At 44.3% G+C, this 26,757-nt stretch overlaps 2 long non-coding RNA genes across 5 annotated transcripts in view; one reads left to right on the forward strand and one right to left on the reverse strand.

The window, feature by feature from the left end:
• Nucleotides 1-520: 520 nt before the first annotated feature.
• LOC135325060 (uncharacterized) overlaps nucleotides 521-26,757 on the forward strand; it is a 56,918-nt gene continuing 30,681 nt past the window's right edge. The window contains exon 1 of the long non-coding RNA XR_010386282.1: nucleotides 521-1,324. This is a non-coding gene — a long non-coding RNA (uncharacterized LOC135325060). The remainder of the gene's footprint in view (nucleotides 1,325-26,757) is intronic.
• LOC112980264 (uncharacterized) overlaps nucleotides 21,248-26,757 on the reverse strand; it is a 490,489-nt gene continuing 484,979 nt past the window's right edge. For all 4 annotated transcript variants that reach the window (XR_010386267.1, XR_010386268.1, XR_010386266.1 and 1 more), the window contains one exon: nucleotides 21,248-25,963. This is a non-coding gene — a long non-coding RNA (uncharacterized LOC112980264). The remainder of the gene's footprint in view (nucleotides 25,964-26,757) is intronic.

A 26,757-nucleotide genomic window follows, 5' to 3' on the forward strand; every position in this document is an offset into this window, starting at 1 on the left:
CGCCTCTTCCCCTCTCGCCGTCTGCTCCCGGCGCCGGCACAAAGGAGGGGATGTGCTTTTAATGACGGCGTGATCTTTCCGCCACCTATAGCAAACAAATGGGGGGAGGGGGCAGCCCCCTCCCGGGGGTGCGGGATGCGCCCTCGCCTCCCCCCTCCCGTCGGGGGCTGCCGCCGCCCCGCCCGCAGCCCCAAACCTGCCGCCCGGGCGGCCCCGGCCCCGCCGCTGGCGGCTCGTGTGCGCCGGGTGCCCGGGCCGGGGTGGCCGCCCCCGGGGGGTCACAGCGGGCTCGTGTGCGCCGGGTGCCCGGGCCGGGGTGGCCGCCCCCGGGGGGTCACAGCGGGCTCGTGTGCGCCGGGTGCCCGGGCCGGGGTGGCCGCCCCCGGGGGGTCACAGCGGGCTCGTGTGCGCCGGGTGCCCGGGCCGGGGTGGCCGCCCCCGGGGGGTCACAGCCACCGGGCAGCCGGTGCGCAGCTTCTGGCTGGAAATCTGGTCCTGCAAACGCAGCGACTGCGGGTAACAGCCCGGCGAAAGGGGAGCGAGGAGGGGAAAAACCTTCTGAACTTGGCCGTGTGGTCAGTGCAGTATTGTGGGTTGGGGGTTTAGAAAAGCTATGAACCTGGCTGGAAAGCCTCTCCGTGATTCATCCCGTTTTCACCCTGACTTTGGTACCCAGTGTTTCGGGAGACCAGATGCGTCTGTGCTTTTTTTTGGCTTTTTGGGGAGCCGTGATGTGTGCTGGGAAGGGGCTTCTCGACATGACCGGCCCTTTGCCTGCTCTGCCGCGTGCCTTGCTGGTTTCCCTGGTACTCAGTTCTGCCTAGGCGGACCTGATGGGAGCCCGCTGGAAAATTCCTAAGGACTTGAAGGTCCTGCGCCATGCGGGAGGGAGACCATGTTCCGCTTGCGAGTCGGTGCCCGCAGCCCGAGTCTCCGTCTGTCCCTACACGTGACATGGGCTGAGCATCCCTGTCCTGACAGTGGGAGCGGGCTCTGCTCATTAGAGAGTGTTTCAAGCAACTCCGTTCATAGCCCACAGGAACATGGGATTTTAATTTACCCACTTGCTTCAGAGCTCGAAAATCCACTGCTGCAATCAGGACAGTTGCAGCTTTGATTAAAAATCCTAAAGGCAAGTCTCGTGTGTTTTGCTTCCTCCCTTCTACAAGCAGAAAGAAGATTGGGTGCATAAAATAATGATGAGCGAGTTCAAAGCCATCGCAGAAAGCTGCCCTGAGAGGACGTTCTCTAATGCGACTCCAGCCCTTTACCGTTCTTCTTCCTCGCTGAGTGAGCGCCAACACAACAGACACAGTCTGGCAAGGCAAGGCTCTTTTCTTTCTGAAAACGTTAGTCAGTATGTCTTAGAAGTCAGCTTGTCCGATCTGAAAGAAATACAGTAATTAAATAAATACTTTGAATTGGGTCTGGAACAGACCTTTCCTCTGTTAACAAGACAAGGGGCCTGGCGGGGGGAAGACATCTCCTCGCCTCTGACTTTCGTCAGCGTCCCAGGCTGTGACACCAGGAAGTATTATTATTTCCAGGCCAGTTTTTTCAAGTGCTGGAGAATGAGAAAAAAGCATGCAAAGAATAGACAGCTCTTCCCTTTCATCACCTTTCAGAGACAGCTGCATCGTATCATTTACTCAGCTAGCAATCAGGCATCTCTGTACTTTTACACCGATGCTCATTATTAGCAGGTTGAAAAGTACTTCTGGCCAGCACTGGCGTTAGCAGAAGTGGTATCTCACTTCTGTATCACAGGCGATTAAAGTGCTTTCCAAGCAGGCATTGAAATTTGGACTATCCCTCTGGGACACGTCCCCTACACATTTTATCTGTACAGAAGCACTGTCATGTCGACACTGTCCCGACATGCAGAAAGTGAGTGTTTCCCTCTTTTTCAAAAGGCAAAAATGGAGGAGGAGAGTGAAAGAAACCCAGAAGCCAAATACTGGAGACAGAACAAATGAACTGCTTAAGTTTCCATGGAAGGCTTGTCAGGAATTTTGACTTTTTTGATAAAGTTTTATATTTTAATGTAAAAAGGCCTTTTGCCATTTAAAAAAAATCCAATGAAATATCCCAACTAGCTTCTGCTCTGACTCTTACTACTTTGCTCTGACAGAAGTACTACAGACAGGAGAAGACCATTCTCTAGGGTCGGTGAAATTGTAAGGGATTTATGTATCATACAGAAACATAATAAGCAGTAACATTTATGAATCACTACTTAACTGACAGCAAAGTCTCATCTTGGTCCACAAGAGATCATGAGAATGTTTCTGTAGGAATCCCAAGCAAACAGTTGGGAATTTGCCCAAATTTCCTATTGGTAGTGGAACTCTTGGTATAAAATGCAGCTTTCATCAGGGCAGTGCCCTTGGGACAGCATCAGAACCAAGTAACCAGTTTGTTCAGTCCCTTATATCTCCTTTAGAGGCTTATGTCAGTGAAACTGTATTAGCATGATGATACCATTTCCTACTGGAAAGAGGCCCTCAGATTCCACGTGGAAAAGTACATTGAGAAATAGCTAACATGGTAAGTTATAGCTGCCTGATCATTGTATTACAGAAGTAAAGGCACTGAAATACAATTTTGGCTGTTTGTCTCTTTTAAACCACTGGAGGTTTAATATCCCAGGAAGGATACTTTTTTCCCTTAAAATGTTTCAACTTCTTTTTTAAAGCATTTTCCTGAAGATTGTATGCAGGGGAAAAAAAAAACCCAACTTAATGGCTCCTTTCTCTTTTTCTGACACTTGGAAGAGTCTTTATTGTAATCCCTTAAGCACCTTTTTGATATGCAGAGGAGGGTCTGAGAAGAAGGGTCTTTGCCAGTCACATCCATGCTATCCGTTTCACACAGCCCATTGCCGTTAGCAAGCATCCATCATGAGGAGAGCAGGACTGCAGCCCTAGCAGCCTGTGACACACGTGCGCTCAGGGAATGGGATAAAGAGCTCCCTTTTTCAGCACACTCCCAACTCAACACACTCCCAGAAATTAGGGTTTGTAGAAAGGTTTTTAGTGGAATGCCATTACTAGATGTCACTGAAAGAACAAAAGGAAGGAAGAAATGATAGGAACTGCAAAAGAAAGGGTGACGCTCTCCTAGTCGGAGACAGGAGGCGAGCGTTCTTCATCCCGATGCTACTAGTACAGCTGCTGTCCTAAGTGCTGTTAGTGTTTTACCCCCACTATTCTTTACAGAAATCCTAGCATTTGGTGATTGCAGTGGCAGCTGCTAAGGACTCAGTGGTTTTAAAATTCAGGACCGTATTTTTAGACATGGACCTGAGCAGCACACATTTGTGCTCTAATGGCTTGATTTCCTCCTTGGTTGTACATATACTTGCATTAGAGTTACTTCCAATACTCTCCGGTAATAAATAAAAGGAGAATGAGGGCTTCAAACTAGAGAGTTATTTTACATTAGTTGGAGCTCTCTGAAATACTTTGTCCAGCTACATGTCTGGCAGCTGATGTGAGTGAAGCTGGGCAGTTTGGCCATCGGTGTCTTCTGAGGCTGGACGCGAACCCCCTGAGGGCATGAGCCGGGGCAACTGGACCAGACCTCCAGTCAGCAGCAGTGTAGCCACAGCTGTGGAGATGCACCGCAGGTAACTGGTCCTGCTGAGGACTGTTAATTATTGTCACTTATGTGACAGCATCAACCAGAGCATCATCCTGCTGCTGGACACCAGGCATGCAACCCTGCTCGGGTCCAGGGGCCACCACAGACCTAACATGGACACTTCAGTACAGGTTATAAGACAGAGACAGGCAAGGCATGTCTGGACATGAGCTACTGTCAGATAAGAAACATCTGCTTCTTTGAGTGCATCTACTTCTGTATTTCTGTGTTTCACAACACTCCGTACAGAGCGTGCAGCAGCTGTCGTACAGAAATCTGCTCCAGACTGCCGGGGACTGAGCCTGAAATTTAAATGGGGAATAGCAACCTGCAGCACGTGCAGAGCAAGCTCTAAAAGCCCTCATTTGAACAGAAACAGGGTGATTCTTTGCCCTCTTGGGAGATGCTCTTGGGAAGGGTTTTGGTGTCTTGCAGTTAAATGCTGGGGTCCTGCACCATCCAAGGCTTGCAATGTTCTTCAGTAAGAATTTGGGCATGATAAAGACATTTGTCAGGTGTTTCAATTTAGATGTGAGCTTGGGGCTACCTTAGATAGGAATGTGGGGTGTGTCCCAAGAGCTGTTTTAGCTGTCCAGAGTGTGGCATGTAAACCTGCTGCCACTGCAATTTGTATCTGCCCAGTTCTCCTAGTGGCTGCAATTTTTTATGAAAGCAGAAAAGATTTTTACTGGTTGCACGGGGTTTGTAATGGCGACCCAGTAGCATACCCTGTCGTATTTAGGTCTTGAACTATACAGCGATTTTTTTTCACACTAAAGGAAGAAACTGAGAAAAGGTTTTTGGAATTAGGTGGCAGAGGATGGGAAAAGACGGAGTGACTTTCAGTAGGAGGATTAGATGCAGAGAAGAATACCAGATGCACATTGGCAGAAAAAATCCAAAGCTCCAAAGCCAGGAGTTTTTTTAGAGAGAGCCAGAAGGCCAAGATAATAGATATCTCTGAGACATCAAGATAGAAATAATGTTATTTACTCTGACTTTTAAAAAGTTTTCTCTCAGCAGTATGTTAATACTGTAAGTTTATCTGGTAGATACACTCCCAAAGTGGAATAAAACGATCTGAGTGGCAGAGAAATACGATTTCTCTATGATTGGCATAGTGGGTATGGGGGAAACTGGGTTAATATTAAAAGATAATCTCTTGGATAATCTTTCTTGGGAAACTGAGTCTGGTATCAAGGTAGCAGATCCTGGAATATGAATGTCTGAGAGCATCAGCTGCAGTATCAGTACCACCAGCTCTCAGAGTCCTGCAGGAGGCAGGTGCTGTCATGACCTTGCAGTGTTTTGCGGCTTGCAGTCCTTTATAGTCTTCTTTAGGACCTAATGGGAGATGGTGCCTCAGATTGTCACCTGGAGCGTTCTTAGAGCTTGAAGTTCAATTATTGTAAGAGATATACCAAAAGCATGAATTCTGTGGCCAAAAGCCCTCTGTCATAGCAAGGATGATCACATTCTGGTACTCAGTATAATAATGTTGCTTTCATAATACAAAGAGCCAGTCCTTGAGTCAGTGGTAGGAGTGTGATGGAGGCTTTCCGGCCAACGTAGGGCTCCAGCGCGTAAGTCTTCCTGTAGCTCCGCCGTCTGGGTGCCTGATGGCAGGCCGCTTGTCCTGGGCACACAGACTTCGATTGGGAAGGCTAGAAGGAAAGATGCTGTTTCGCACAGTTGGCTAACATCTTTCCACCAGGTTAGCAATGAATGAACATCCTGGGGAGTCTGCAGAGGCGTGTCTGCTCTGCGTCTGCTTTGCGCATTGGTTTTAGCCAGTCCTGCATGCAGTGTAAATGCAGTCTAGCGTGTGATATGTGTGTGATGGAAGTGCCGGAGGCCATATGTCTGAGTACACTTAAACAAATCCTATAGTACATGTTTGCAGCATTTGAACAATGTACGTTTGAAGTAGAGTGATGAGGCTGGACATGATTTTGAGCCAGTCCTGTGGCAACACGAGGCACGTAGATCTATTAGAGCAAAGCCTAATCTGTGAAATTTCAAGCTTTCCAGTTTTGTTAATTCTTGCTATATAAGCATCATGGGTATATAAGCATTGTCAAGCTAATAAAAGGGGCCAAGACTACATTAAGAAATTCTTCCAATAAAAATATGACTAAAAATAGGAGATGCGTGATGAGATGATGGTGAAGATAAGATCTTTGTTTTTGGCAAAAATGTGTGGCAAGCTATTTGAGCATGCACTGCTATTGCAATTTGAGCATGCATTGCATTGCTATTTGAGCATGCATGTATATACATGCATTTTGGCAAGTATACACACCTTTATGCACTTTTGGAGTACATGTTTTTCAAAGAACTGCCAGCAAAAGTGGGATGTAATAAAGTGCTTTGGAGCATGACACTAGGATGCAAGATCTCCAGTCCCTTGATTTGCTGAAAATATCTCTAAGGAGGTGTTACGTGCTGAAGCAAACAACCTACCGTTAAAGTAGGTAAACACCAAAGAACGTATGCCTCTCTTCAGCAATTGCATCATGGATCCTCCTGTCCTGAGGATGAAGTAGAAGGACACACAATCTTTCAAACTGAATACCAGGGAGGAGCCTTTTGACCTGAGACAGGAACCAGAGATCATGCTAGCAGGCTATTTCAGCACTTTACTATATGTAGGTGAAAACACTTCTGTGCCCCCAAGAGTTACTTTTCAAGATCTGGCAGAAGCCATGGTTTGAACCATGCTTTTATTACCTAATACTGATTTGTTCTAATTTTCCTGAGGATAGCTTGCTTTTCATGCAATGTTGAAAAAGCAAGTAGGTACCTGAAGCTTTAGCTGTTTCTACTTGCCCAAATTTTATACTTGCAACTTGCTGGGAAGCAAACACTTGATCCCTGTGTGACCACTGGGCCTGATAGGCACGCCGGACAACTACCACTGAGATTAAATGTGGGGAACAGTTGAATGACCCTGAGATTAAATGAGGGAACAATGGGATGACCCTTTGTTTAGCAATAATTAAATAAGTGGAAACTGCTTCCCAAGGCAGGATGCAAGTTGAACTGGGACGATGGCCTTGGGATTTTGAGGAGGAAAACGCCTCCTCTTGTTTAAGCCTCCCATGGTCAGGAAAGCAGGCATTGCTGCTTTCCTTGTAAATAAACAAGGCCGTGTCAAAGAAGGAACTGACCCCATCTCCTCTTAAGAGAAACAACCTGTGAGGCCCCAGATATTGGCTAACCTTTCAGGCAAAAATGAGTGATAACATTTTGGAGCATTGCCTCAGGGGCAGAAAAGTCTAAGATGGGCCAGAAGGGGCCAGAAATCACATAGCTGCATATAAAACAGTTCTGTGTGCTGCTGCTGCTGCTTGTTTTTCTGCCCTTGTTTGGCCAAATGAGGTATTTTCAGTAAAGATGGAAATAATTTTCCACTGTAGGTGACAAGATCAGTCTTGCGCTGCAAGCTACTTGATGACAGATGACCTCTCAAGATGAATGACATATCATGCAACCCCCCTTTTAGTATTTTCTATGTTTTACTTGCTCTCTTCTCCAAATTATATTGCAGCCGTGCTTTCTACTCCAGACACCTGGGCAGATTGGTAGTATATTTGAGAAGACAGTCTTTCTCTCTAGTTTGCGAATGTCAAATAAGCAATGAATATTAATATTTTCTACGCAACAAAGTAAGCAGGTCATTAAGTCTGTTGAAATAGCATGTAGGATCGTTTTTGTGGGGAGCAGACCTGGAGTGGGTCAGTCAGTCCTCCCCTCTACAGAAGGATTAATTTGGTTGTTCTTAAACCTGTCTTAACTGATGGGTGTCACGTATAACCTTGAATATATGCACAGAAAGCAATTTTGCAGCCTCCCTTGGCAACTTGCTCCATTGCATAACTCTTGTTTTCATAACTTTCTCCATAGCTAACCTAAATCCCATTACTTCTCTTCTTACTGACAGGTAGTGTCCCAGTCCCAATATCCTTGCTAGCATCCTTACAAGGCTATGGAGGCAATTAATGTATTTCCACTCCATTTTCTTGGCTTGGATCATTTTGGATTCTGTCTAGAATAACTTCTCTTTATAATCTTCCAAAACCTTAGTCCTTTTTGTTACTCTCTAAAATGCCTCCAGTTTGCTGTTGTCTTTAAAAGAAAGGTATTCAAAACAAAATTTCACACCCCGGCTGAACTGAAGGCACTACTAAAGAAGCACACAATCCACATATTAAATATGTTGTATTCTGCTGCTTTCTTTCATGAACATTTACAATGTTGACTCAAATTAATTTGATCCCAATATTCAGTTCTCTTTTTTCTGTACTTCACAGCCAGCTCTCTAATGATTTTTCCTGTTTCTACCAGTCCTCCCTAGACACCTTGGGTGACAGGATGGATCCCCAGAACTCAGGGTGAAATTCCCAGTGACTCCTGGGGCTGCAGCTCTGCTCTTTATTTTACGGAAATCTACTTTTCGATACACAGCCAAAATCCAAGCGCTCATAATATTTTTGTCTATTAAAAATGCAGCAAGGGCAAACAATGGAACATATTTAAGCAAGAAGCAATAATTTCAGTACAAATAGAGAATCCTTGTCGATTCTCACCTCACTTCAATACAAAATGGACTGCAAACACAGGTTTGAGAGAGAGCAGGTCTTATGGATGAGATGCTCTATCCAGTTATGTCAGTTAATCCTGAAGTAAGTGAACTAGCTTTACTGGAGCTACATCACTTTGGGGAGGGAAGCACACCTGGGATGCGTTCATCATTGCAGTTCACTGGGGTTATTGAAACAATTATTCTATTACATTTTTTTCATGCTTGAACTACTTTGTCTGTGAAAGTCCCTGTTATGGACTAGGTCATAACCCCATTGTGCTCAAAGGTTAGTAAAACACCACAAGGAGGAAGGAGAAAGAGAGAGTAAAGAGGACTGGAGAAGGGCATGCAAGCAGAAAAAAGGAGTGCAAGGCAGAGCATGACTGTCTGGGAAGAAATGATGCAAATGATCCTCAACAGGTGAAATTTCTTGGCTAAGACATGGTAGAGTTTCCCATCAGCAAAAAAAAAGATCATGCAGACCTCTCTTCTCGAAAGAAAACTTTGCCATAATTAATGCTGAGGAAATGTCCTGTTTATCTGTCTCTTGCATTAGCTGATTTTGAACCTTATCTCTCGATTTTGAGTTGTCATTATTGAACTGTAATTCTCTGTCAGGGCATGTGTAAGCCTTCTTGGCTGTGGGACATCACTGCATTTACTCAGCATTTGCTCTCCCGCACAAGGAATGCTTTCGCTCCTCCAGCTTCAAAACTGACTGTGTCTGTTGTTTCAGCAGAGCTTCCTCCCTGTCTTCATCTCTCTCTTCTTATTGTAAATTAATTGTTAAACCTAAGGAACTGTGGGCTAATTCCAAGAACTTGGTGGTTTTTTGCAGCTACCATGTAACTGTAGATTTGTTACTGCCGCTTGTATTTCCCCAAAGGCAAAGCCCATGTCCTGACAGCTGTCCACATGAGCAGGTCCGCCTGGGCTTCAGAGGGGTTTGGTCAAGGCACAAGACCTTCCCTGACAAGTCCATTTACCGGCCTGGTATTTAAGGGACAAGCAAGACCCCAAGTGCTCAAGGCACCAGCACGGAAAGCGAAGAGCTGCGGTGAGTACCGGGAATGGAGATCTTCTCTGTCCCTCCTCCTGACAAACCCTTGATCAGTACACAGTGACTTGCTCAGAGGTTTCATATGCGCGTTAAGCTGCAAAGCCAGTGAGGCTACACTTTCGATTTGAGCACCAGGCAGGAACATGTGAGGCCTGTGCAAATGAGTACACTATTGGTAACAGATGTGAATATTGGCAGCACTGCTTTTTTGAACATAGAGCCTATAAAAAGGGGATGCCTAAGGGATATTTCTGTATCCATTGTTTTGATGGCACTGAACAGTAATTACTGCAATGTTAAATAATTAACACATAAAAGATTTAAAATGGAGTTACTATTGTATTTCTTTGTGGGCAATTTATTCTATAAACATTTAATTTGAGCAAATGAAAGCTAAATTTGCACCATCATACTATTGCGTTGATGGGTGTGTGTTGGGTCACCATAATTATATAGGTCTGTTGCCTGCCCTTGCTTTCTCGGGCAGCTTGCAAAACAGGTTTGCACCTGCCGTCACATCTGGAAGTAACTGCTGTCCCTGATGATCACATCATTAAGCAGAGGACCAAGCTGCTGCTGCGGAGGAGGAGGTGTGAGATAATGCTACATACCAAACAAATGATGTGTTTACGCATCAAAATTTGTCCCCTTTACCCTTCGCCTGCGGCCGCCAAAGCAGGTTCCTGCGCCGCCTGTGTGCCGTCGCCGGCTGGGGGCTTCCCGCGGCCGAGGTGGCGCTCGGGGCCCACGCCGCCCCGGCCCCTCGCCGCTTCTGGTTTCAGTGTTTCATTCCTGGTGCTACTGAAGGATTTTTCCTGTGGCTGGGGCTGATCTGCGTGGGGCATCCGAGCGGTTAATTTAGGAGCCTGCTAGTTTTCCGATGCCTGGCGAGAGAGCAGGGGCATCGCCGGAGGGGGCGCGAGGCTGGCGGCCTGGCCTGCCGCCCCGCCGCGGGGGGACGCGGGGGACACGGGGGCTGCTGCCTCCTTTGGACTTGAGCTGGAGAATGGTAGGAGGAAAGGGTTTACATCACAATCAAAAAGTTGGTATCAAAGAACAAAAAGCGAGAGCTGGAAGGGATTTGGCTATTTCTCTTCACTAAGGAAGCCAAACACTCGACACGTTAAAGAAATTTGAAAACAGTTAAATAAATAGCTTTTGGGCTGAGTTTACTTATATTCATGTTTCCAGTGAAAATTTTTAATTTTCCTTTGAAATGCAAAGAGATCAATTCATTTTGCATTTTGTTAGTATTTTTAGGGAAGCCCTGCTTTGCTTCTCAGAAAACCAGCCCTGGGTCAAGGTATTCTCCTGAACTGTGAGGAAAAATTACTTTGTTCCTGCTGTGAATGAAAAGACCCGATTGAGCAGGATAGTAATCATTGCCTTTTAGATCAGAATTACACTGCTAAGTTTTCCATATTTCCTCCTGAGCTTAGGTTTGTGAATGCTGACAAAAAAATTTTGCCTTACAACTATGATCAGTTCCCAAATGCCTTAGAAAGCCCATGGCACAGAAGAGGAGTGTGAGGAAGTGCACGTCTGGTACTCCACTACTCCATTTGATACGGATTTTGCAATTTGACTGCCTCAGGGTCCTGCTCCTGTATAGTACCAAGTTGGATCTGTGAAAGGCTGGACTTTATTGTTAATAAAAAAAAATTACCCGTGTGTTTTCATTCTATACCCATTATCTGAGTGCATTAAATGTGTTATATTCTAAGCTGAGTTAAACAGAGATGCCAGGAATTAAGAAAACTGTGGTTATTATTGTTTTCTTAGGAAAAAAACAAACTAAAGTTATTACCAAAAAAACAGCAGCAAGGAGAGAGATTTTTGTTTAAGTTTGTCTGGAAGATGTTTTAAAGCGGGAGAATGAAAACTCTAAAGCAACCTGACACAGAGCATGAAGCAGACAAGCCTGCCGTTCGGTTGCAGCCCGGCTCCTGCAGAACCGGCCTTTGTCCCGGGGCAGCTCATAGCGCGCCCGGCGCCTTCCAGGCACCTGCCTGTGCTCAGCCTGACGGCGCTCGGGCTTCATCTCCCTGCTGTAATTTAGTGGCACTGAATTTCTCATCTCTTTTTGAGGTGAATTATACCGTTATTGTTTTGAGCTACATAAAAAACATAGGTGACTTTTCGTTATAGCGTAACGGTCTGAATTATTCAGTGACTTGTATGGCAGCACGCTGCGCTCAGTGCTGATGTGAATATCTGAGCGGCTGCAGGAACTTTGTCTTTGATTTCTTCGCTCTACTGTGCTGCCTAAAAATGCTCATTTAAAAATAAAATAAAAGGAAAATAATATAGTTCCAAAGCTATTATTCTAAAATAAGCATGTGTGTTAATACATCTACTTTATTAGCAGTCTGGACAGGAGGAAGAGTGCCCAGTGGTGTGGCAGCCGGTTGAGCAGGGCAATTTGGAGGCCCACCGTACTCACCAGCACTCTGGAGGCAACATTATTCAGGGGCAAGGCTGGGTGCTGCTGCTGCGGGTGCTGCGCCGGCCAGGGTCACTGGGCCGGGGGGTGTTGCTCTCCCGCGCCTCCGACCCTGCCCACTTCCCTGGCTCATGCTGCCATGTGCTTTCGCAGGCTTTGCGAGCCCTCGGCAGTTTTCGGCTTGGAAGAATTCAGGGTCAAATGGTATATTTTAATTCACCTGCTGTCAGGGTCCATTTCACCACTGCGGTTTCTCTGCTGTGTCGATGCTCTTTCAGCCCTCCAGGGGCTTTGCCTTTCCGGCAAGTTCGGAGGGTTTCCTCAGGGCGGGCCGCTGCTGCCCTCGGTTCCCCGCGCGCGCATGGTGCATCGCCCGGCCCTGTCGAGCTTTTGCCGAGGGATGCTGTTAGTGCTCTCACCACCTGTCTCTTTAACATAGATCTCCCAAGGAAAGATGCTGTGGATAATGTCTTAGTAAATACGTTATGCTCCCAGACCCTTCTTCGTGCAGAAAAAGATATGTCACACAAGCAAAGCCCCACGCCAGCCCACAGGCACCCCTGCATCTCCTGCATTACTGGTGAGCCAGCACATGAACAGTTCGGGCTTCACTTGACTTTCCAACAGGAATAAAAGCATAATTACTATTTCTGCTTTTACAGCGCTCAGGGAATCTAGCCGTCTTCAGATGGAAAAAAAATTTTTGAATCCTCTCCTCTGGCATTGCTCTCATGAACAAGTTAAAAACAATAGAAAAATCTTTAGAAAAATGACATTGGCCTTTCTATTTCTTTTCCTCCGGGCTTATTTTTTCTGAGCATAGTTTAAGAGGAGAACCCAGAGACACACACTGCCGCCCTTATTAAGCAGCACAGAGTGGAAAAATCTGCCAATAGATATGCAATGTAATCGGTTTGCTTTACATAAAGAAAGTTAAAATCTATTTTGTCCACATAGGAAGCATGCAAACCGCATTCGCCCTCAGCTCCCCCATTGCACGGGGCCTGGGCTGGGAGCTGCTTAGATGGTTGCTGCAAAGATGCTCTCCGTTCCCTGCACTTCTTGGTACTTTCCACCTGCAGTACAAGTCAGTCGGGGGTGTCACATATTTTGAGGGCTCAGATCCAATGGGCACTGGAAACAAGGCCAAAGCTGAGTTATCAGCTCCTACTGAACATGCTGATTTGGTTTGTGGACTGGAGGCTGCACTGTGATTTTGGTTTATCCCCTGCCTTTCATTAATTTCTGCATCTCTGGTGTTGCCAAGACTCGTTGTCAGCTTGGGGATCTGGAAAGCATATTTTTCCCCATTGCAAATTAGCTTATTCCCTGTCCATCTGGAAAAAGATGGGTCGTTTTGAGGATTAAGTTACACTTGTCACAATTTTGGCATGTGCCACAGTGTTTGGAAAACCTAAAAAGGTGCCTGATTAAGGTGCCTGCATCCTTGTGGGCTCCAAGGGCATTAACATGAGGTTGATTGATGAGCAAGGGACGGGAGCAAGGCTGTGCGGTGTGCAGCCTGCCTTCTGCCTCCTGCTCGCAGCTCGGCGGGACCAGCTCGGGGCTGCAGAGCGGCAGGAGCCCCCCAGAGTACACCTCACCTGCAGGCGTTGAGAACAGCCCCAAAATCTGCTTTCTGGGGCGTCTGAGATTGCCAGTATTTATTCATACATTTGTAGCCTCTGTCTTTAACTTCATAATTCTCTCATTGCTCCTTTTTCTCCCATCTTTCTTTTAACGTAGCTTATTAGAGAAGTTACAGGGTTGGTATCGTCCTCATGTATAGGATGTAAAGAGTGAAACTCTTTTTTTTTCCTCAAGAAAACAATTTTTTCTTAAACCTCTTCTTCTTTATTCCAAAAAAAAGTTGAAAGGCTGATTGCTATCTAGCTACCTCTGTAAACTATTTCTAGGTTCTTCTTCATTTTTTCATATTTCCTTTCAAATCCTCATTTGCCTGCCAGTATTCCCCTTTCCACCCACATTTCCCTTTGCATTTCTTCCTTAGTTTTGCCTCTACCCCCTTAAGTCCCTCTCATTCTCTCCACTCTTCCCCACTTTCTGTCCCTCGCTGTCAGCTCTTTGCAGACCCTTTTCTTCCGTTCCTTGCTTTTGCCCCTCTCTCAGCTTCCCTGTGCGGCTCCTACTCCGTTCCTCAGCTCCAGCCCCACGGCTTTTTTTGCAGCCCTGCTCCTTGGCGTGTTTAGTTTCCCTTTCCCACTCGTGCCATCCCGTGTCCAACTCAGCTGGGCCCAATCGCCGCACGAGGGCCGAGCTGGCTGTGCCCCGCGGAGGCGGCGCGGTTTCGACTTGCTGCAGCTGCGGTGCTGCCGGGGCCGGCAGTGCCGGGTGCTGCCCGCGAAGCCCTCGCAGAGGTCACAGCGGCACCGCGGCCACGCGCCCCGCACTCAGGCAGCCTAGCATTACCCACGGGCATTGAGTTGGTGCCTTGGCGCACCGAGCAGTACGGTTTTCCCTTACTCGGCCACCTAGGGTGCTGGAAAGCACCAGCCCCGTGTTAGTCAGGCTTCGGAGTTGCTGACTGTTCTAAAATATCCTCATTTTAGCCTGTTTTTGGAAAGGAAAATGTTAATGCGATCATCTCTGTATGCATGATTTTCCCTGCCTCTCTTCCCAGTTGATTTCTAACTTGCTGGACATTTGCAGCCTACTTAACAGGGCGGGGGAAACAGGTCTCGAAGATACAAAATCCTGTAACTTTAATGGACAAGGCAGATGTGCAGAGAGGAAGCAAGAAATCCCCCCACGGCGGGGGGAGGCACGCTGCGAGCTCTGCTGTTATTAGATACCCGAGAGCTTCCACAGAGGGGAGAAGAAGGAGCTGTTAGGAGCACCTCTGCCGTGGGAAACGCTGCTTTTAGTGCGGGTACGTTATTAGACAAGAGCCACTCGGAGGCTTTTGCAGGGAGACGCATGTCCGTCCGAAAGGAGGCCGTGTTCGTTGCACTGCTTGTGAAGCTGCTCATTTTAAGCGAGGGCTGTCCTCTTCGTTTCTGCCCGTTATTCACAGTTCGTAGTGTCTAAATGATGCAGCGTAGCCTTCGAGAATGGAAGGATTCAAGGATTATTGTTGTCATGATGGAGCTGTATTACAGGTGGGGCTGGGGGACTCTGGTCGAAATACTGCGATGGGCTGCATGCTCTGTAAGCACAAAGGCAATGGGATAGGCACTACCTCTATACATGAGACCAGGATGGTGGGAAAAGCTGAAGCACGGGATGTAAACTACCTGTGCATGGCAAAGGGGTCCTTAGTCCTCTTTGGGCATCCACTGCATTTAAGTCTTAGTATAAACCCTTGCATGGTTTGTATAATTCCAGTGAGCCCTGTACTTTTGCTGTTGCAATCCAATGGCAAATGGGTATCTGCCATAAGAAGATGGCTTGGCTCAAGCAGGAGGAGAAGCACCTCATGCTGCCTTTAGAATAACTCCCTTCCCTACTGGCCTCAGCCCCAGCGCCTTGGAAGAGCTTCAGTGCTCACAGCAAGGGTCCTCCAGACCTGCTGGCTGCCTCTGCAGCCCGGAGCGTTGGCCCGGCCCGGCTCCCAAACCTGCCAGTCGCAGGGAAGGACAGAGCAGAGGGCTGCCCAGTTGTATATATTTTTTTTATTCAGTATGTTTTGGTCTTTTCATATCTACTTTATGTTTGTGTGTGTGTATGCATGTTTATGTACAGGCCTATTTTGTGTCAGTCTGGGCACTCAGACTTAAGGAAACAACAATTTTTTCGTCGGTGTTGGCCTTAGAGAAGGCCAAGGGCCAAGGAGTGCTCCGAGGTGCTGGCTTCCTTTGCTAACTCGCTGGAGAAGCTCCAGGGCCTGCAGACATGTCCTTCCCCCTGCTCCTCCCTCCCCTTCACCTCCAAGCCTTGGCCCATGCCAGTAGGCAGCCACCTTTCAATACAGAGGCCCTGCATAAACCTTCTCCTTCAGAAAATGGCACACAGGGACAGCAAGGTGACATCGGAAATGCAGCTTCACAGCTCTCCTTGAGCTGGGAGCCAGTCCTGCATCCTTTTGCTTGTTAAGGCGTCAGAGAGCGGAAAAATCACCCTGCGCTCTCAACAACTGAGACGGGCTGGTTAATAAGGAATCAAGTCCTCTGATTTCCAGTGGAAAATGAGCCAACTCCACAGAGAATTAGATAGTTCACAACAAGTTAATGATAACCTCTGAGATTTACTTCAGGAAATGTCACACATTTATCTGTGTTTATGCAAGCAGAGGATCTGGACTAAAGAAAGCCTTGTCTTCACTCATTTTGCTGCCAAGAAAGTTTTTCTTGGGTTACTATTTATCCTTTGTATGACTGCATGTCATAACATTAGTGCAATGGGAGTTTGCACAAAATGGTTATACGGTACAAAAGAAATAGTGGGACAGCTTTTGAGGTACAGGACAGACTAATTTCACAGATTCCCCTAACTTTAGTGGTGCTATAGCAATCACAGTTACTCTATCCGTGATCAAATGATCATCTTTTAGTGTTATTTTTTTTTTTCTAGTAGTATTGGGATCCCAGGCAGTGGATAATATAAAAATAAAACAGAACAAAACATAATGTAGGTTCTTTTCCTACAGGTATAACTATATGCCATAATGGGTTGTGATACTCCCTCGCTGCTGTGTTTATATTGGCAAATAACACTGACAGTCATAACATTTCCTTTGTGATTATATGCAGCCACCGTTAGATCAGGCCTTTACATTTCCATTTTCCTGCGGCTCCAAGTACTAATCTCACATTGGTTTAATAGTTTACTAAATTGCATCTGTGGATGTTATCCTCTTCCAGTATCTACCAAGCAAACAGTGTCCAGCAAACGCTATTTAATTACTGTTATTGTAGACACAGGGATAGAAACGATTTTAAGTAAGGAGAATGAATTCCATCTCCGCGTTCCAGTCGCTCACAACCACTTCGATTACTGCAGTGCTGTAACTGTAACAACGTTTGGGAGAAGGGGAGGCTCTTCACGTTTTAAATCACCCAATCTATCTACATAAGTTTAGATCTTACTGCCATGGGCAAGCCCAGAGGAGTCTCATCACTTCCTAACTAAAGAAGTAATAAAAAGTTGAAGCAGTATCCTAGTACATTTAAATCAATCTGCAGCATGTTCCCAGACCTCTAGGCCTTTTTTATTCAAGCACTTATAAGCATTTGGCAAACTCCAGTAACTGCTAAGCATAGCCAAGAGAGATCTGAAATTGCTGGTGTCACCTGTTTTCAAACCTAAGCATCAGACTGGAAATATGTTAACCAGCAATCCAGATCAGCAGTTTGGGAGATGCTAAAATGCTCCTTCATATGTGGCATTCAATGTTTAGAAAATGACTATCCAGATTAGCTTCTCCCCCTATTGCTACCCCCCCATTTTTAAAATAGCTCAGTATTATAAACTAAATTGAGACTGAATCTTGCTGATCGGTTAAAAAAAAAAAAAAAAAAAAAGCAAATCCCGAGGAAAGAAACAGAGCAGAAGGCTTCAGGTAGAAGCTTGTAACAGTACCTGCCTGTTTGGAGCAACATCTCTGATATAACTCAAGTGATCCTAAAGCAACCCACTGTAAATTTCTTAGTCAGGATTTCATTTTGATAGAAAATAATCATTCTTTTGCAAATATCTCTATCTGTCCTTGGTTCTTACACAGTCCTATTGCTCTCGGACAAACTCTCAAAATTTGATTTGTGTATTTAGCTTTACAATACTTTTGTGAAATGGGAAAGATTAGCTTCATTTTACTAATAGGAGTCTTACTAGTAAGAGAAGGTAGGATTCGTCTCAGCTAACTTTTGCCACCAAGAAATAAGGTGTCTAATATATGTTAGTTGCCTAAGCGCCTTCTAGAGCCAAACTCAAACAGCAGATACTGGAGGGGAAGATGACTCATTCTTTCTGCATTAGAAAGCTGTTTCAGAAAGGCTGCATCGTCCCTTGGTGAGGCCATTCTCTCTCCTTCAGACCTGAGATGAGTACCTTGCATTAAACAGCTTTCTCATGCATAAAATTAAGTGAGATGAATCCACCCAAACAGACAGAGCTAGGCTTCAAACAGAGATCAGCAAGTTGCAATAACCAAGTCTGCAATACCTTACATTTACTGGATGTAAATGCAATGAAGGTCTCTGTACAGAAGCGAAAGTGGTGCATGTGAGAATGGATTTCACAAAACAACGTGCTGAGCTGGGAGCCACTGGTCTTTGAAAACCGAGAATAGCTGGAGGAGGACACAGCATAAGCAGCCATCCTCAAAAAATGTGAAACCCTCGATTGTGGTATGGAGACTTTTATGTATTTGCCTCTACTTAGATTTTTCTGGTCGCGGCTCCTTCCCAGGAAGTAGGCAGCTTAGCTGTCCCACAGGCTGAAATGCAGAAATTTTTCATGCATTTCCTGCAGACAAAATGGCTTGCCGGTTTCTTTTCTTTTAGGAAGGCATTTTGCAAGGGTATTGACCAAGTGTCAGAAATCAATGCCCACCCTAAACATGAAGGTCATTGCTGGGATGAGATGAAGTAGGCCAGATACACGGTGTTCACTGGGCCCCCCGCAGCAGCCAGTGCAACTCTTACCTTCCAGCAGCTTCTCGACCTCTTGCTTCACGGCGATAATGTCTGACAGGGCCATATATTCAACCTCTGGTCTTCTGACGGCTTTCTGCCCTAGCCCCCATACTACAGTAAATGGTGAGGGTTTTTTCAACTATGTCCTGTGCTACACCTGTGAGGTGAGGCCCTAGCACAGCTTCTTCAAATACCTTTCCTTTCCTCATTTCAGAAAATCAGCGATTTGCCATATATTACTTTTTTCTTTAGTGGGTTTTGTTTATCTGCAGCTTAGAGTGATTGTGGGTGCTAGTCACCAACCCCTGCAAAATTTCCAGGGGGAAACATCCTGGGATGAGGCCTGCTGATACGGGAAATTAACCTCCAAAGATGTAGGCAAATGCTTTGTAGCCTCCCTTGTTCACACGGCTGCTCACAGTGTCGGAAAGTAAACTCATAATACAGCCATCTTCGCAGGATAGGGCTGGTAATGCGTGGTATCCCAACTTCAGTCAGACCCTGGAAGAGCTGCCTAACCTCACACAGGTCAGTGCTTTAAGGCCATGCCGTCTGTCCTGGCTACCGCTGCGCATTCCTGCATTCCTTAGAGCCTTTGGAGTACCACATGGCTAAAATCCAGGACCCTGGGAAGTCGGCAGGAATTTTTCTAGTGACCTCCTTGCAACTAGAAGTTCACCCTCTGAATTTAATGCAAATTTATGAATTGCCAGACTAGAAAGGAGCATGTATACTTGGCCACTTGCCAAGTGTGTACCTATTCTCATCATAATCTGCACCCACTGGGTACAATGTAGGTCTAGTCCATCCTGCCATTACAATGCTGAGCCCAAATCAATATACCCAGACTCTCAGCAGAGGGTATCTGCAGGGGCACGGCACTGCGCTAACATGGCTACAGTCTTCTGAGGAGAGCTGGTTTGTGCTTGGTTGGTTTGCAGTGTAATGAAGTGAGGCAGTGCTTACCTGTGCCTGACTATATTGTCATGCTTTGGATGCCCATTCATGAAAATTTCTATCATTTAATGGGCTAAGTTATAATAACCTTTATTCTTCTGTTGCTATTTTCAGGGTTCAAAAATGTGTCAGTGAGTCTAAGGTTAATCTGCGTGGATGTACGCAAAGCACAGGATAGGGTCTGTTTTCATTATGAAAGGGATCCAAAATGTCTTTCAGGGTTTTTTGACAAGGGTTGTTCCTGGATGTTGAAACTTCCTTGATGTGCACAACATGAAAACACAATATGCAAATGAGCAAAAACAAGTTTCATTTAAAAAAGAGTTTATAAGAATTGTAAAGTACATTTATATGCAAAATCTCCTTTCCAATCCACTTGGAATGAACACGCTGAGATCCAATCTCTTTGTTTATAAAATGAAACCAGTAATTAACGCTTCTTTAACTTTGAAATAGTCTAATCTGATCAATTAACATTGCCACTCAGTGTAACAGTATGGTGAAGGTTATCCAGAAATTTGAAATTAATCTCTTTGAATAAGTTGTTTATACATTTGAAGGACTGTTGTGCCTTTGTGGAATATGCTTGCTGAAAAATATCCTTTTTATTCCCTCCCCCTTCACATCCCCCAAAATTCCCTTTGGCAAAAACTTACAACCAGTTCTTTGAAGATTTTCCATTTTGAATAATTCAGTTTAATGGGGTTTTAAAGCCCATGGATGTTGTGTGACTCGGAAAAAAATTCTGAATATTTTGGAACAAAGATTATGTTTAGCTTATCCCTGGAGGAGGAGAATTAGGAAGAGTATCTGCAAGAGAAGATCAGTTCTGTCATGTCAGGGAATTTCTTGAGCTTCCAGAGCTAAACTTCCCCTCAGATATGTCTGTCATTAAGAATTTATCAGAAGGAAGAGACAGCCCACTTCAGCGTAGGTTAAATATACTGCTTTTGGGCTATTTCTTTTTCCATTTTCTTTCTCCGTTCTCGCAAACCTACTTTGCATTGCTAAGATGAGATCAGATTCTGTCAGACACCATATACATGTACGGTAGTCCTTGTTTTTGTGAAAAAGAAACATTTTTTAAACCAGAAAAGTGAATCTAATGCAACGAAACAGTGCTTCTATAAAAGCATAAACTTTCTCTCGTTAATGGATTTGTTGGTGTCACATATCCCTTTATAAATGACACTGATTTGCAGAAAAATTGACATCTCAGTGAATGCTGTTTACGCTCTGCTGATGTTCCCAAAGAGTTTCCTTCTTCATTGCTGATCATCTCCAAGAGTATAACAACATCACGTCCATTAGCAAATGCTTGGGAAAAGCGTATGTGTGTGTGAGGAGGGCGATTACCCCTTGACATGGGAAACACAGAAGGCATGAACAGGGCAAGACAGTTTCATGCCAGGAGAAGGTATTAATGTGCCTGCCTTGCATTCTTGCATGAAAGTTTACTTCGTTATCTATTATCAGACCTATGCAAAGGCAGAATTCTGTTTGTGCGAGTGCATGTGTGTGTGAAAGAGATTTTGACAGAGAGGAAGAAAGATTTTGACAACTGCTGCAGCAACTCTTAGTGAAGGGTAAAAATAACTTTGTTTGATAGGGACGTGGTGTACTTTGATGGGTCTTCTCAGGAGAAAAAGCACCAGCAAACTAGTTCCTGTTACTGGGAGCAGACAAGATTCTGTCAGACAGTTCAGATACACAAGTGTTATCTTTGCTGCCTCCTATTATATCAACTTAGCAATTTTCTGACCCTGTCTTTATATATGTGTATGCTTGGAAGCTTGCCCAGCCTTTATTTGCTCAGCGCATTATTCTTTTCTACTACTTTATCTATGGAGCCTTAAACTTTAAATGGGAATTTATTTTTAAAAGTTTTGGTCAACCCCCTACAGCAAAACGATAATGAATGTAATGCCTGGAAGTTTAAAGATCACAACTAGCAGGAAAGATGCAAATACCTGAGACTTTTTTTTATTCTTACATATTTAATTGAAGTCACAAAAGGCCCAAATTTAACCACTTTGTTCTATTTTTAGAGTGTATGATATGCATTACAAGACATCGCTTTGGGTATCTTATGATATAGGTTAAAATTCGTTTACTGCGGGGAGTCCTATGTGTCATTTACACCACGTAGTACTTCTACACCAGGTTTAAGTGCTTGAGGCATCACTGAAGCAAGGCAGGCCTCATAAGGCCTAGTTTTCATCTTCCTCACATGACCTTTACAGACACCTGAGTCTCCTCAGGAAAAGCATAGTGAATCTTAAAAATTGTGAGACAAACTGATTTCCTTGGATTCCGCTTTTAATATGAAAGCCACCGAAAAAATCTCCTCACCCCCCCCACCAAACTTCATTTTATCAAATTGCAAAGTATAAGAAAACAAACAAAAATATGGGCTTCATTAAGAGTTAGAATGAATGTAAATTGCCACAACCTAGCAAGAAAACCTTTGGCTTTTTCTGTAAGACAGTCACTATTCATTAGAAGAGCTGTGGCTGTAAGAACATATCTTGCCTCTTGCTTGCTCTTGCTTCAAAGCTCTCCATGAAAGACTCATGCTTTTTCCTCTATTAACAGGCAGCGCCTACCTCCTTTTAATTTTGTACTGCTCTAGCAGAACCATAACACTTTGATAAGAGTAAAGTTGTGCAGCTACTTGTCTTCCCTGAAGCCCTCTTTGACATAAGGCTTGACTTTGGATGGTGTCACAGCGAGGCGACGTCCACGCGTGTCAGCTCTGTATAGGCTGATACAGGCTTACTCTGCCTGTTCACCCTGCGTGCCAGAAGCCATGCAGCTGTATTAGTGCAGGGCTTTGCCTGGACTACTCCCCATAACCTACCCGAGAGAGGCTTATCCTCTCAGGATCCATGTCATGCCAGCCACCCGCGGACGCAGTTTCTTCTTTGGCTCTGGTTGACATCTGGCCAGCTCTATGCAAAGGCAGAATTTGCTCATGCTGACCTGCAAAGTACTGTGAAGCTTTGTGGTATCAGATGTCAGTAATGCTGTTTTCACCAGTTAACCCCATAAATAGCTTACCTGATAAGGTACTTCACTAGAGGTCATATGGCATCTTTCCTTTTTCTTAGGATCTAATAATATTATACTGCTATGGATTTTTCCAACTGAAGTAAAAAATACGAAGAAAACAAGACACTGGGACAGTGTGATTAAGGAAATCATGTTTTGTTGACTAATGCTGAGTAATGGTTCATTTCATTCTTCACACACAGCCATTGATTTCTAGGACCAGTTGTGTCATCCTTATTCATGCTAGTTGAGGTAAATCAGGGCTAAAACAAAGCAGTTATAGGTATAGCAGTTTGTTTTCCTTGTGTCCCATGCCCTAGTAGCAGTTTTTCATGTATTCAAGCTGTTACAGGAAAAGCTCCCTAAAGGTATGAGGATGGAGAGCTTGAGAGAGTTGTTGATAGATGAGGAAATTCTCTATTTTACAAGTCTGAAAGTGTCTGCAAAGTGCTTAAGGCCATATTTTGAAACACATTTCTCAGACACTACACATACATATGAACAGCCTGTTGTAGTCAGTAAGTGATAAAAACTTTAAAAATAAGTTGCTGTGTAAGGAATGAAGCCTTCTGGCTACTACGGTCCCCACAATGGGAAAGAATATACATCACAGCTAGCAGACCGACCTTCTCCAGGGGGCTGCTTGGCCAATATACTGAAGAAACTTGTTCTAGTTAGTCTCATAGATAATTGAACGACAGTTAATATAGACTTCACTTGTGTATTTCCTCCATCATATCATAGATTACACCCTTCTACCACATAATATTTCTAATGCTCTTATTTTAGCAGACGCACACAGCTGTCATAAATGATGTTTGGTTATATTAGTGAGCACTTTTTATGCCCTAGAGACTGAACTGCTCCTTGCAGAGACCTGATCTCTCATAGAGATTTTTGTCACCTGTCTTGTATTAAAAATCCCACCAAACTTGGTGTTTAACAGAACTGGCATAAGACGGTTTCTAAGATTCGATGCAAAAATCTCCACTGACACTTTGCATTGATGTTTTGATAATTGCTTTTCAGTGCTAAGTGTGAAAAGCCACATGACATAAGTGTTAATGCCATATGACAAAAGCAAGCATTGCTAGGGCTAAGAATGAACTTCAGTCCTTGGTGCAGTGTGGCATTATCTGCTGCAGTGGTCTCCAACATAAATGAAATGGAGTTTTCTGAAGCATCAGAGTAGTTGCAGAGACAGGGAATCCAAGAATCTCCTAGATTCATGCCTCGTTCCCACTGACAACACAGCTTCTCTTAAGTTTGCCTGGGTAAGAAAATCTGTAACATCTAACATTATATTAAGCTAAGTGGGTAGGTTTGTTGTATGTTTGAATACGACAAAATGTGAGGTGAAACTTCAGCTTTGATATGTAACTGGCCAATTGTTAGAGAAGGAATTTGACAGCCACGTTGCTAGTTATTAAGCCTGTTCCTCTGTGTAGGAGTAGTTAAAAGGAGGCATTTCAACTCACTCGCTGAAGCTATATTGAAATTGTTCTCTTAATGGACTGGACCTTCTTACTGCATTTTTCTTACTGAATACTTGCTTAGCAACATACACTTTCAGTAGCAAGTCATTCTTGAAGGTAGAAGAGAATATAAACAAAAAAGCAGTGCAATTAATTTGCATTACTCAGAATATGACACAACACGAATTGTTAGACTAATTCCTGAATTAAGTCATAATACTGTATTAATTAGCAGTGATATTATAAAATTACCTTACTCTGTCAACGCAATTGCTATACTGTTCTGCTCACAGTAGCCTGCAAGGTAGTTAATGATGTAATATCTGTAAGTAGGATTCTGACCACTTTTTCTGGCCAGGGCATACAGTATGTTGTTTGCTGCACAGCACTTCAGACTGCTGCAGAACTAGAACTAAATATGAATAATGTCATCCATAGACAGAGAAAGGTAAAATAAGTACATGTATATGTATGATACATATATATATAAAAATACATATTACACATGAAGTTTCTGATATTAAGAACATCTTTTCCTGAAGACATGGATGTGTAGGTTTTAGTTCTGTTTTTGGAAAAGAAGATTAGCTGCCATAACGCTATCCAACTTGAGACTTGAAAAAATGATTTGAAACAGGGTTTCCAGCAAAGCATTATGTGATTGAGCCATCAGAGCTGATCCTGGTAACAGCTAACACCTGACAATTCAGAGGAAGGTGAGCACACCCTTCTCCAGAAAGTGCTTCTCAAGTTATGTAATGCTCTGGGGCATAAGAAAGTACTTCATTTTATGTAAATTAGCGCTTGATCCAAAATCCATTGAAGTCAGTGGAAAGAGTCCAATTGATTTCACTGTGTTTTGAATTAGGCTTTTAGCATCTAGAAAACTTAAAAGCGTTTTGACCTTGTACAAATATGCTTTGAATCAAATTTGTACCGAAACCAGCAGATTCTAAATATTATATTGCATTTTAATCTCACTAAGAAGCCAAGTGTCCCATGGTGTAGAAAGAGAAAGTGAGGACAAGAACAACTCTGCTCAAAGTTGCTTTTCTTAAAGTACCTTAACTTGACTTAAGTTACCACAGTGACTACAAACTTCAACTTGTTTCAAAAACTTGCAAGGACACCTTTCCCCCCCCCCCGCCAAGGAACTACCATGATGGTAACCTGCTAAGAAGTGACAGTCCCGGCAAGCAAAGAGCAAGCCTTGGCATTCCTGGACCCGGTAATATCATGCAACTAAATCAGAGATTCTCCAACTGAACTATGCATGCCTACACATGTCTGCATATATGTATGCATATACTATGTATACATATGTATATGTAGTGTGTAAGATCACTAAAAATAAATGTCTTCTTTCCTTGTACCACAAGATCCTTTGGAATGTCTCCCTGTAGCATATACCACGCTTGGATAAATGCAAAACACTGGGACAGTGTTAAAAAAAAAAAAAAATCAAACTGAATTTTGTGTGTGTACTGATTATGGTCTTTCACACAGCTCAGCCTCTGACTTCTACAGCTATTTTCTTTTCTGCAAATAGGATGTAACATCTCTAGTGAAAGATTTTAGTATATTCTGTCCTCTTTGTGGCTTTTAATTTTTCCAGCATTTTTGGCATTTTGTATCTCTTCTTTGATACCTGCCCCTTCAAGTGCTAGTTTGAGCCACGTGTTACAGCACAAAACCACTGAATCTAAACCAAATGCACACACAAGCACACAAGGCAAGAACAAAAGACATTCGTGGAGGAGCATCTTATACTGAAAAAAGTCCTTTTAAAATGCTGTGAAAAATCTAAGCAATGCTCAGACTCAGCTGTAACTGGAAGAAATGCTTTTAAATCGGCAGATGCTCCCTCCCCCTCTGACAAAAGCAGCTGTGCAGACTGCTTGGAAGAGCTCCTCAAACCACACTTGGGAACCACTGAACTGTACAAAGCCTCATTCATCAGCAGAAGAGCCAGAAGCCTCAGTGTGAAATTCTCCTTGCAGTTGTTAGATTAGGCTGGGAAGCATTCACCCACGCATGCACACACATGACAAATCTGCCAGGGCTTTTTCCCATTTCCTGGACTCCCCGGGGGCTGGCACAACTGTTGTGAACTGTGTCCATTAGCCAGGGCTGCTGCACCAATCTGCTGGGTCCAAACTGTTAAATGAAACAGATGTTTGGTTGGTATTCGGGGAGAAAAGCTCTTGGAGAGAATTTCTTAGGCTGCTTGAAGACAGGTCAATTCAGCAAAGCTATCCTAGGGAGCACAGACATATCACGCTGCTTATCAAAGGAAACCAAATGTTTCCAGTGTCACTTATAACTGGCCGTGCGGTAGTCATGTTTGGGATCCTAGATATGGGCCTGGTCTTGTAGTCAAAAGTCTTGGCTTAGAGAAAATACAATGCAATAGGGGGAAAAGCTGAAAGAAACCAAAATAGCTCTGTGCATATCTGCAAAGTAAGTCAGTATCTCTACTGACCTTTTCACTTAGTTATCTTCAAAAGCATTAGAGAATTTCCCTGACAATAGTTAACTGGTTCCTATAATGACCCTATAAATAACATTTTACAGACAGAAAAGGAAATATGGAATAACCTGGTCAAGGTGGAAACGGAAAGCTGCACTAGCTGGAGAGACGAAACCCCGGTAATGAGTGTGAGACTGGTGTTGTGCCTCTGAGGGCACCTTTCCTCTGCCAAACAAGTGCAATAGTCTGAAGACAGGCTGGTAGGAGAAGACAAGGCATTAGGAAAGCTAATGGGAAGAACTAGGGCAAGATGAGGGGACGTAGCAGGGGAGAGAGGAGTCAATCAGACAGAAATGCTGATGGTCAGGCTTCCAACGGGAAGGAAGGGCTCCATTTAAATAAGCAAGAGGAGACTTGGATGTGAATATGAAGTAACTGGATACATCTACATGTTATGTTCTAGGCAGATATGAACTTGCTC

This window comes from Dromaius novaehollandiae, chromosome Z (assembly GCF_036370855.1).
Source record: "Dromaius novaehollandiae isolate bDroNov1 chromosome Z, bDroNov1.hap1, whole genome shotgun sequence".
NCBI lineage: Eukaryota > Metazoa > Chordata > Aves > Casuariiformes > Dromaiidae > Dromaius > Dromaius novaehollandiae.